Source organism: Amphiura filiformis, chromosome 1 (genome assembly GCF_039555335.1).
Source record: "Amphiura filiformis chromosome 1, Afil_fr2py, whole genome shotgun sequence".
NCBI classification, from domain to species: domain Eukaryota; kingdom Metazoa; phylum Echinodermata; class Ophiuroidea; order Amphilepidida; family Amphiuridae; genus Amphiura; species Amphiura filiformis.
This window is the reverse complement of record NC_092628.1, coordinates 92184559-92197680: the sequence shown is the minus strand read 5'-3', so window position 1 is coordinate 92197680 and position 13122 is coordinate 92184559. Positions and strand designations below refer to the sequence as shown.

Here is a 13122-nt window from a genome sequence, read left to right as displayed (position 1 = left end):
ATGGATTTTTCCCCAAAAGACCTAATTTTTTTGGTGTTTTGGGAAAAAATCCATATCTTCAATACGAAAGGTCAAAATTTTCAATTGATCGTCGGCTTTTCACCCCACCTACATATTACGTTAAGTATAAATCATCAGATTTATAAAGTTTACTTCAGTACTGTTAAATATCAAAATATCAATTTTAATGATTTGCCATAAAATGTGTATTACATTGCGTAATTTCAAAAATCAAAATTATTTGATATCAGAATGACATTCTTCGTATTCAGAATGCAATTCGATATGTCTGATGTGCTCTAATGTCCCACAATAAATACTGTCCAAACGCTCATACCCCTTCCCTTAAGATATTTTGTTTTGTTAATTAAAAATAAAAGTTGACTCCACAACTTAAAACATGCTTTAAAATATGTTGGGTTTTTATGCTTTTTCAAAATACAAAGAAACATAAATTTTGCTGAACATGTCAGTTACAATGGTCTTAACGGTCTACTAAAGTGAAATAATGTGATTGAGTATTGGGTGATAATATACCTATCCAGCAATTTCAATTTTGTACACCGGATTTTCAAGCTAATGAGAAACTTGCATTTTATAGAGCATTGAATGCATATTGTATAGCAAAAGTTTCTTACCATCACCATCAATGTTTTCAGCTGAAATGCTTTGGTTATCATCTTTTGCAGTAACACTGGCACTGCTAGCTTCACAATCCCTAGAATCTCTTCCTCTAGATTCATTACTGCTGGATTTGCCACTGGACTTTTCAGCTGAGGAGAGGTTATTTATAAATGACTGTTAAAAATTGTACTTGATCTCAACACAATTGAAATAATTGCAATGTCGAGTACAAGTTGTCTTCCAACAATGAGTGGCATTAAGCATGTTAAGTTGAGATTTATCAAGACATAGGCTCAAAAAAGTTATAATTATATTGTAAGTTTCTTACCATCACCATCAGCTGAAATGCTTTGGTTATCATCTTTTGCAGTAACACTGGCACTGCTAGCTTCACATTCCCTAGAATCTCTTCCTCTAGATTCATTACTGCTGGATTTGCCACTGGACTTTTCAGCTGAGGAGAGGTTATTTATAAATGACTGTTAAAAATTGTACTTGATCTCAACACAATTGAAATAATTGCAATGTCGAGTACAAGTTGTCTTCCAACAATGAGTGGCATTAAGCATGTTAAGTTGAGATTTATCAAAACATAGGCTCAAAAAAGTTATAATTATATTGTAAGTTTCTTTCCATCACCATCAGCTGAAATGCTTTGGTTATCATCTTTTGCAGTAACACTGGCACTGCTAGCTTCACAATCCCTAGAATCTCTTCCTCTAGATTCATTACTGCTGGATTTGCCACTGGACTTTTCAGCTGAGGAGAGGTTATTTATAAATGACTGTTAAAAATTGTACTTGATCTCAACACAATTGAAATAATTGCAATGTGCAGTACAAGTTGTCTTCCAACAATGAGTGGCATTAAGCATGTTAAGTTGAGATTTATCAAGACATCGGCTCAAAAAAGTTATAATTATATTGTAAGTTTCTTACCATCACCATCAGCTGAAATGCTTTGGTTATCATCTTTTGCAGTAACACTGGCACTGCTAGCTTCACATTCCCTAGAATCTCTTCCTCTAGATTCATTACTGCTAGATTTGCCACTGGACTTTTCAGCTGAGGAGAGGTTATTTATAAATGACTGTTAAAAATTGTACTTGATCTCAACACGATTGAAATAATTGCAATGTCGAGTACAAGTTGTCTTCCAACAATGAGTGGCATTAAGCATGTTAAGTTGAGATTTATCAAGACATAGGCTCAAAAAAGTTATAATTATATTGTAAGTTTCTTACCATCACCATCAGCTGAAATGCTTTGGTTATCATCTTTTGCAGTAACACTGGCACTGCTAACTTCACAATCCCTAGAATCTCTATCCCTAGATTCATTACTGCTGGATTCGCCACTGGACTCTTCATCTGAGGAGAGGTTATTTAAGAAGTTAGGAGTGGGAGCCTGAGTGGGAGTTTTAAGACCGAATGTGAATCTGTATTTTTTACTTGAACCATGGTGGATATGCTAAGTTTTAAGTGGAGAAAAGGGAAAACAAGGGGAATGCAAAAACTCCTACCCACTAGTGTAAACCTTGAACAGTCCCTAATTTACAATGTTCAGTACAAGTTGTCTTCCATCAAGGAGCCTCAATAAGTCGAGAATGATCAAGACATAGCTTGAAAAAATGCATGAAAATATGAAACAATGCACAGAATATTCATATACAGTTGTATAAGTTTAGTACACCAAGTACTATAGTACCGGGGGTACCTCAATATTTTTGGATGGGGGTCCGAGACTCAAGACTTGAAATCCTTACCCATTTCCAAGGGCCATATGCATGATTTGACCGTGGACAGGTACCCATTTCTAAGGATTTTCTCAAAAATATAGACCCATGTCTAAGGAATTTTTTTGAAATACAGACCCATTTCCGGGAAAAAGATGAAGATTCATCATGCTCATGGAAAAGGGGTTTATGTCAAACACAAACCCATGTCTAAGGATTATCCAGCAAAAAATAAGGACCCATGTCTAAGGATTTTTGCAAGAGAGCAACCCATTACAGCATCACATCCCTGTATGCCTATTGTATGGGAGTGCCCCCCCCTTGAGCTATAGTATGAGTTTGTCCGCAAACTTTAAATTGTAAAGTCCCCATCCTGATCTTCCACCTGACTCCAAATGCCCCCCGGATATGTAATAATAACACCAAAAATTTCATCTATTCAGTCACCTCGGTGCAAACATGGCAGTTGCAATTGGGGTTCCTCCTTTCTCTTGACCCAGAGACTGGCAGAAAAATAGTTCACTTGATTTGTTGAAAATTGCCTTCTTTTCCTTGATGATGATTTTCAATATGATTTTCTCTTCTCTTATCAGATAGGCCAGCATATTAATTGACTTATAATAATTCAGGTAAGTTGAAACCATCCAAAAGAAAAGTGCTCAACCCATGTTTATATTAATTGACTTATCTATATCAAATGGATTAAAGGTGCCCAGATTGACAGACTCCTAGTCTCCTATCCCCCCCCCCCCAACCGCTCATTTAGATACCTGATCAAAATAAAATACAGATTTTTATTTGGTATATCAGGTGAAAAATCTTATTTTTGATGAACCATGTAAATCTAAGAACGCCTGATAACAAGGATACTATAATAGGCCTGGCATATAACTTTTAATGTCATATTTCCTTCAAACCATAACTTTTGAAATCCTCACTCGTTTTCATTCGTTGAAACGGCAAAACATACTTTCTTTTTCTTACAAATCGAATAACAGGTCTTACATATATTTTCACCATAAAAAGTTCCGCAAAGTAATTCAAACCAATGCTAGTACCCCGTATTTAGCAAACAAAGAAGATCTCCGAATTATCTTACCACCAAGTTCTTCATCTGCGTCCTCATGACGTGCTTCACACTGCTTTTTGTCGTCAGATGATGGGAATTCCTCCCCACAATAACCACATTGATGCATTTCTGTAAAATAAGATGTTTATTCAAGGATATTTTTTACTCACCAGTAGGTAATACTCATAATAATATTTGGTTTGTCTTTACAAAATACAAGCTTTCAGACAATTTTCTTTGGTGCTTCTCTTAGTTATTCAGTTATTGAGTAGATCAAAATGGATTAACTAAAGTTTCACAAAGAGGGGCACTTTGTTTTCCACAGGTTCAATGCCCCAACTTGCTCCAAAAAGTTAAGATTTGTTCATACCATCAGAAACCTGGGACTATGCACTGTTTGTGTGCATAAACTTTCTTGCAGATCAGATTGTTTGACAACATTGTTTAATTCGTACTTTTTGTCTGCCGAAAGATTATTATACACGCAATTAAGGCCAGAGTAATGGGAGAGAACATGGACCTTTATCATATAGTCATGAAGGCATCAGGAGAGCTGCCCTAGCACTCGTATTTATGATTTTAATAGCCATACACCGGAACCTTTAATAGATAGGACGGAATTGGATCTATATAGCTCTGATTTTTCAACCAAGTTCAAGATGATAAACAAATTTCCTTGTGGTTGTCTTGCCGATCTGTTTACTGATGCGCAAAACAGTCGGAAATTTGGCATTTTCATGCGAAATAGGCCAAAAGGGGATTATTTTGGGTCTAGAATACACCAAAAAGGAAGATGCAAATCGCAAATTTCATCCCAATATTTCTTGCCACCCTGCCCCAGGGTGATACCCATTGGTACTGATGAAGGGTGCGGTGGGGAGGGGTGATGAGATATGCACACATAATTATTCTGTCAAACTTGCAAAATCATTAGTTATTTGCCTGTAGACATTTCATACAATAAAGAAACCATGTGCACCTATCATTCATAGACCAAATCACCTAAACATACCTGGCTTCAACATCATTGTAGGTCCAATAGGGCTTAGCTAATTGTGGTTGATTGTAGTATTTACCCACACTCTCTTACATGATGCGAGAGACAATCTCATACTCTCACCACTCTCTCCCCCTCCTCCCTCTCCCCCTCCTCCCTCTCCCCTTCCCCCTACTTTCTGTCCCTTTCTTTCTCCCCTCTCCCTTTCTCTTTTTTTGGGGATTGCCAGGGTGGTGCCGCACCCCTCTACATCCCCATGGCGATGGTCCTGATGGCTTGTGTGGAAACCCTATGTGTATTGTGTAGTGGCCAACAAGGGGATTGAGTTATTACAAAGATATGGAAATGGCCACTAGTGAGTTCAGACTGTTAGGAACATATTTTTTAATGATTTCTGTTATAATAAAGAATGGGACAATTTTAAAATTATAATCCCTATTGGGGAAAATCTAACACTTGAGGGCGTACACCCCAAAATAAATATTATATGGCTAATTGGGTATGCATTTTTTAGGCTGATGAATCTCGATTTTCAGGCGGCAATCAGCATGATAGAGAGAGACGGCAAAAAAGCTCAGCCATTTGGCACTTTCCATACAATCAAAACACAGAAGTAAATCGGGACTGAATTTCGCAGCTGCTGTGATCATTGGTACGCACCGTTCAATTTGCACACTGAGTGATCGGAGCCTACAGTGAATTTAAAACCGTCACAGTGACTCTCAGTCTCTAACCCTGTAATAATCAAATTTAACTGTATTTACTCAATGTCAGGGTTAATAATGATTTTAGCTTGTATTAATATTATTTATTAACATAGACCTATTTGTTTGTGATATTTTAAGCGTTTTAAAATTTCAAAATAATCCCATTCCATTACACGGCCAACAAAGAAAATTTACTAAATTTAAAGAATTTGTGGCCCTCGCCACCAGTCGATTTTGGGTTTCCTGTCACCCACCCTCACTTCATTTTCTGACCCTCATTTGAATTCATTATAACAATAACAACTGGATACCGGATATATATTTGCGGGAAAAAAAGCAATGAATATCCATGCATTTTTAATGAAAAAAAATCAAAATCAAAGCATCCATTTTGCTACCAACCTTGCAGGTTTGCAGCTTCTTTTTAGTATACCCCTGGTACTTGGGCTAAACATCTATCTTTGAGTGAGTGAGCGGTATATAACAACATCGTTTTACACTCGTGTTTGGTTATATAATGAAAGTCAGAAAAATAATGAATAATGAAAAAGTTACCCCACTTTTTTTCAGAAATTATGTGATGGGAAACTCAAGATCGATCGTCAGTAGGCTAATAAATCATATTTGGCACACCTTAAGGGGGTACTACACCCCTGCCCAATTTTGTGCCTATTTTTGCATTTTTCTCAAACATTATAGCGTATTGGTGACAAGTAAGATATGTATATTATAGGGGCAAGGACAACAACTACTGCACTGGAAATATTATTTCAGCACAGACAACAGTTGTGGAGTTACAGTCAAAAATGAGGGAAAACCAATATTTGATCAATAAATCAATAACTACTTGCCTTGAGTTGCTGGATTTCCAGTGCAGTAGTTGTAGTCCTTGCCCCTATAATATACATATCTTACTTGTCACCAATGAGCTATAATTTTTGAGAAAAATACAAAAATATGCACAAAATTGGCCAGGGGTGTAGTACCCCCTTAATAACAATCCAATCTTTTCTAACCTTCATCTCCTTCTAGGTCATTCTCATGACTTATCTCACAGATCTCACACTCTTTTCTCTCCTTCGCCGATGAGAATAGCTTTCCACAATAGCAACATAGATACTGTATGTCTGCAAAATATAGATCAAGTGCTTTTTAAAATCACTAATATAAAGTTTATAATGGTATAAGCTATACCATTTAATCATGTTAATTCCTGATAGTATAATCAGGTATAGTATAAAACTATGTAAAACAGTAATGCACATGATGTATGCTGATGATACTTCTTCTTTTTTGACGATACTCCACAACGCTCCAGATTTGGAACCACATGCAGAGGAGCTTAATTGCTTGTAAGCTCATTCTATCCTTGTGTTTTCAAAACAGTCTCAATCTTAACATGTGTAATATTGCCAGCAGGTTTAAAAAGAACCACCTCACTCTGAATATCAGAAAAAAATAAATTGATGCTTTTTGGTACTCCTTAAAATCTTAGTAAGTACCAAAATATAATTTATGATGGTGAAACTATAGCGGTATATGCAATACAACGTCACTCATAAAAGAGTCATCCTCATTTAAATAAAATTCTGTCCTCCATATAAGGTACCACGGGGTAATTCGCATGATAATACAATAAAATATGTGATATGTATGAATGTTTGTGGAATCGATCTAGAGACCTGTTCCTCTGTCGTCTTAAGTTATCTTAGAACCGTCCTCCAGCATGGCTGCCATTTCAATTGTTATACCGTTCCGTTTAGTTTATTGCATACACTCTATTGAGAGAGTTGACAACTTCATAATTATAATTTTATCTTGGAATTATTTGTGACAGTCACATGACTTGGTCACATCATATAGATTTAATTGCTTCAATGTCTGTAAACGTTGTGGTTTTATTTGTCATGTTAAAAATTATACTTTAAATTATATTTTTAAAATAACTTGCCAATTCTCTTGTCATGCCACATTTTGATTATTGCAGTCATGTTTAGTCCAACTGTTTCTTACTCTACTCTGTCAAGCAAGTTACAAATTCTCATGAACCACCTTGCCAGAATTAATCTTTCTGCTGATATCAGAACTAATATTTATTCAAAGTCTTCTCTCAAGTGGGCAAGTGGCTCAAATCAAATAAACTAGATAGTAAGCTATAGTAGGTGAAATAATAATTATATTCTTATCGTGTTATATAAAAGCCTTACTGGTAGAGCTCCTGATTATCTTTGCTCCAAATTTTCATATACAAAATTCACTCATTGTCATGACACTACTTGTTTTAGGCAAGAGCAACAAATCTATGGATAGTTCTTTTGATGATGACACCTGCACTAATTAATTTTCCTTGAGCCTAAGTGAATTTAAGGGGGTACTACACCTCTGTGGTAAATTTGTGACTATTTTTGCATTTTTCTCAAAAAATAATAACACACTGGTAACAAAAGTTATGTATATTATTGGGGCAAGGAATCCAATTACTACACTGAAATTTCAGCGACTCAAGACAAGCGGTTCAGTATATATATGATAGGAATTGAGGTGCATCCTTGCGGTACCTTATTTCTTATCATAAATAACAAACCGTTTGTCTTGGGTCGCTGACATTCCAGTGTAGTTATTAGATTCCTTGCCCATATACATATTTTTTGTTACCACTGTGTTATTAGTTTTTGAGAAAATGCAAAAATAGACACAAATTTATCGAGGGGTGTAGTACCCCCTTAAATCAAGCGCTCTCACAAACCCCACTGTTCACTGATTTTCACTTTTATATAATTTTTCATGATTCTTGATATTTCTTTATAATGGAATTTTATATTTTTGTTGTAATATTTGTATTATATTAACCCTAACCCTACCCGTGGTTTTTGTGCTATCGGAAGGGAAAGAAGGAACGAAAAAGGAGAGAAGATGAAGAAGAAAGTCACTTGGCACCCCCGGGATTCGAACCTGGGACCCCTCGCATGCCACGCAGAAGATCCCCAGCATGTAGCTACACAGGTGACGTTGGCCCGGCCAACGATTCCCTGGGTATATATGACTTGGTCTGATTGCGTCATCAAGTCCCGTGGAATGCATGCACGCAGAGCGTTTTTAATAGTGAGCTTTTAGTCCTAGTTCTGTTAGGGTTAAAGTAGATTACACCCTGTATGTCACAGGGCCTCCAAGAATAGCAGTGCATGCTCTTACACTGTATAAAGAAAGTTGAAATAATATTAAATAAATAAATTATGTTTAAACAGCCATCCATTGAACTATTTTCCTGGGTGACAGAAGTGATTTAATTGGAAATCAACAGCATCCTTTAAATTTATGAATAGTCTCAGTCATCCAGGTAAATAAACATACCGGGGTAATGAGTATTGAATCTGTTCATCTGGAGTTACTATTTTTGATAGTGACAGTATCGCATTATCCTTTGTTTAGGAGCATGGAATAAGAATTCCAACTTTCTTATTTCTCCACCCAAGGGCTAATGAGCAAAATGTTCACTTGATTTGTTGGGAGTGACTTCTCTTTTTCTCACTATTTTTCTTCAATTCTGTTTCTTTCTCTTCTCTCCATACATCAGCCAGATGTTTGTAGGCTTTTTGCTGAACCATGAAATGGTATCAGCCTATAATGAGTGCATCTTACTTCCTTATAAGAAATATCTCAAAATGCCACTAAGGTATGACCCTGTGAGTGGTGTCAAATGAAAGAGAAAAAAATAAAGAATATAATAAAAATATTTTCCCACCGGGGTGGCACTCATAATAAGCCCTGGGTCAATATTCATATGGGTACTTTTTATATCTCAAATGAAAGAGAACAAAGTAAAGAATAAAATAAAATAAAATTTACCCCCGGGGTCACACTCCTCATAAGACCCGGGTCAATATTCCTACTTTGGATCCTTGTCATATCTCGAAATGCCAAGAAGGTGTGACCCCCTGAGTCAAATGAAAGACAAAAAAGTAAAGGACATAATTGAAATAATTTCCCAATTAGGGGTGACACTCCTCAAAAGACCTGGGTCAATATTCATAATTGTGGGTCCTTTTCATATATCTTGAACTGCCAAGAAAGTATGACCCCCTGAGTGGTGTCAAATCAAAGAGAAAAAAGTACAGACTATAAAATTAAAATAATTCCCCTACCGGGGGTGACACTGCTTATAATATTCCTATTTTGGGTCCTTTTTACATATCCCAAGGAGATATATATGAACACCGGGTGACAAATGTAGTACCACAATATACATGTACAGATGTACTGCCGAAGCCCCATGGTTCAGTTTTGGTGCAGTAACCGCTCTAGTTAACTTGGCTTGAGCAATTTGCTTGAACATGCTCCCATCATGCCACCAGGATCCAAGTGTCTTTCCACACCCCTCCCAATTGGCTAGTTAAAGAAAATATCTTGTTTATTATTTGTTCACAATAGTATCATTAAGGGATTATATGTACATGTGACTGGTCCAGAGACTTGCAGCTGTTTGCAACTTACAGTTGGGGCACTTAATTCATGTCTAATAATTTGGGCATAGGCCTACCCATAATTGGTGATCCAGGATAAAAGTGGCAAAAGTTAATTATTTTGATCATAAATGTACATACCATTGCTTTTTGAAGATGTAGATGTAAATTTTGTTGTTAACTTTGGCTCTCTCTGTTAAAAAAAAAAATACAATAATTAACATTTTAATAATAAACAATAATAATTAAAATAGTTAACATAATGCATTTTGAATCACTTTCAGGTATTTTAACATGAACAAGAAATGTCTTTAAAAAGACAACGCCATGGATGAAGATCACCTTTCATAATTTTACATTGACAAGTATGGAATGCGAGTAAATATTTGTGTGTAGCACATGCACAACTAACCGGGTGGGAAATATCCCTACCACCGATGACATATACTAGATAATTCTCAAGAAGTTTCATGTTGAAAGCTAGATCTACACTATACTTATAACAAAGGGATCAATGGAAATCACATCCACCTAGTTTCGAAACAATCCAACAATATATATTCAGACGACTTTAAGAATGTTTGCTGCCTGCGCTTGAGGGTGATCATAAAACAATTCATGACAATCCAAATATCTATACGCCGTAGAAGTGACGTCATAATCGGATAACTACCATAGCAATAGATGAATACAATTTTTGAATAGATCACTCTGCACTACAAGCAGATTGCACTAATCACCTGTGTAGGTCTCCACACTATAGATTGAATACAATACCACTATTTTTAAAGATACTAATCTTACAGGTGCAAGTGATCAGTCTTTCTTTGACATCTATGGTTCAATGCATCGGTACCGCGTTAACGTTGTAGTGCAGGGCGGTATAGTCAAAATTGTATTCATCTATTGCTATGGTAGTTAATCCGATTAACCAAGTCACTTCTACGGCGTATTCGCCAGCAAAGTGGTTACATAACTCCTTGGTAACTGGATCACTCATCATTTGGAATCAGTAGTACATGCCATACACTTCATGTTGCAATCATGTTCCATCGTGGTGCAGAACTCAAAAGCGTGATCCAGTTGATATATTGATAATCGGATTACACGCAAACAATAATTAACATTTTAATAATAAACAATAATAATTAAAATAATTAACATAATGCATTTTGAATCACTTTCAGATCAGGTATTTTAACATGAAAAACATGAATTTTGTTAAAAAAAATGGGCCTGAGCAAAATATAATTTAGAGCCCCTGCTGGAAGTTTACCTTATCAATATCATGGGAAAAGCTTGGTAAGCGCTTAGGGAACTACAATAAGTATTATTGTCATGACAAATTTTCCAAATGTGGCACTTTCTCTTCTAAAACTCACTTTAATGCAAAAGTGGACTATATCCATCTAAAAATGAACTTTTGAGAGCTATCTTGAAACAATTTAGCAAGAAAAATGGTCCCTTTGGTAACTTTTCTTTTACTTTTGACCTTCTTTGATATTTTTACTCGAGGAGTGCACTTTTTGTAGATTAGGAGGGTGTGGAGACGATGCATCGCACCACCCCCACCTACCCCCCCCCCTCACACACACACACATACTTTTTGGTGGGTTTGGGCCCCACCCCATACAGGCCCCTCCCCCCCAAAAAAAAATCACAGGTACGCCACTGGGGGTTTGATGAGCTGTCACTGAGAATATGACCACTTCCACTCATCATACATGTACATGTTAGACTGATGACCTACTTTTGCCAAAATTAAGGATAAATGATTGATTGCATTCAAAATGGTACAAACCCATATAAAGTAAATTCTTTCTAGTTCAAAGATCAAAGCAAAAACCCATGAGACTTCAAATGTGAAACAAAATTATTCTTCATATTGGCATGTTCAATGTGAATGGGAAAGTGTATCTCTGGCACTGATTGGTAACAAAAATATTTTAGCAATATAAAAGTACTGTATAGTTCTACCGTACACCATGATGATGATGGTGTTGATGATGATGCTAACAATTGTCAAATATCTTTAATATAATTACCAAGTAATAATGAATTAGCATTTTTCGTGTACACTGAAAAAGAAAAACAAAAACCTTTTCTTGTAATCTACATAATAAATACTATTAGTAATATGCATGTACCAGGCTATGAAAGTTGATGAGACTTTACCCACATACCTTTTGCTGGGTGATGGGGTGACTCTTTCAATATCCAATCCATCATTTTTCCATGATAAAAAGTGATGGGAAACTCACAATCAACTTTCATTAGCCCGAGGTGGCATGTTTTTTAATTTTTTACAAACCAGAAAATCAATGGAACATTCAAAATTACAACATTACTGTCCAAATAGTAAAAAAAATGCAGTATAACATACATTATTACATACATGTATCCCTATTAATTTCAATAGAGAAATAGGGAGCAGCAGCCCATTAGTTTGAAGGATCGTCAAGTCCAGGGTAAAGTTAGATTAAGGTTAGGGTTAGGCTATTTATGTGGGGTGGGGTCACAGTTATATGATTTTAGTCAGGGTTATGTTATGTTGGATTTACAGATAATGATCAGCTTCAGACTATCGACCTGTAACCGAAACATTATGCCCAAATTGTTACTGTTTTGAATAGTGATAGGCCTACCCTTAACAAGTAGGCCTATACCAGTAGCGAAGCCAGCGGTGGGGCGGGGGGGGCAGAGTGCCCCCCTGACAAAAAATGAAAGAAAAAGTGCTCCTCTGACAAAAAATAAAAGAGGAAATCAGAAGGGCAAAGGAAAAGGAAAGGGCAACATTCAGCCCGATGGGCCGAAATAGTGGAAAAATACAAACATTTTGCGCGCTTGCTGAAGAACTACTCTTTTTACTTGTTTATTTTTCTTTTGATGATAATATCCACCCTAGGCCTATCCACTTCAAAATACTTAGGGGTTCACTCCACATAGAGATTTAAACAAATTAATTTTTAGTGAGATTAAGAAATCGGCATATTTACCACTGGCATAGAGGTATCCATCTTTCACTTCACTGAACTGCACCAGCGTCTTGTAAATATAGCTCAGCTCCACACTTCATATAAACCACATGTATTACAGGTTGTAACAACAGCAAAATTACCGCGCTTCACAATGGATCTAGAATCTGCACTAAGCTCGTCTCCCAGGTCATTACACTACTTCAGAATCTCTGATAGGTCGAAACTTGTGTGTTGGCCATGTGTTGGCTTATATGACTGCTTGTGATTGGCTCAGTGGGCAAGGAACTGGGCTGATTATAGACTGTTTGTTATACTACTTCCTGGAAGCTCCCCCGGGGAAGATCCTGGAGTCGCCCGGCTCCTAGAGAGCTCTGGTTTGTGATGGCAACAACCAAATTTGGTGGGGATCAACCAAGCTCAAAGCAAACATGTGGGAATGGATCTGATATGGATGTGCATCGCATCTCGCATACTAGCTACATACTCAACTCAGCACTGATGTACTTTGTGAGAGTGATGTTCCCGCCAGTTTTAGAAGTTTCAATACTGCTAT

At 36.5% G+C, this 13122-nt stretch overlaps 1 long non-coding RNA gene across 1 annotated transcript; it reads right to left on the bottom strand.

The window, feature by feature from the left end:
* Positions 1-1860: 1860 nt before the first annotated feature.
* LOC140167566 (uncharacterized) lies at positions 1861-6204 on the bottom strand. The gene is made up of 3 exons (XR_011861062.1): positions 6148-6204; positions 3458-3556; positions 1861-1993 (listed from the first exon to the last, which is right to left on the bottom strand). It is a non-coding gene; the product is annotated as an uncharacterized lncRNA (long non-coding RNA).
* Positions 6205-13122: the final 6918 nt, after the last annotated feature.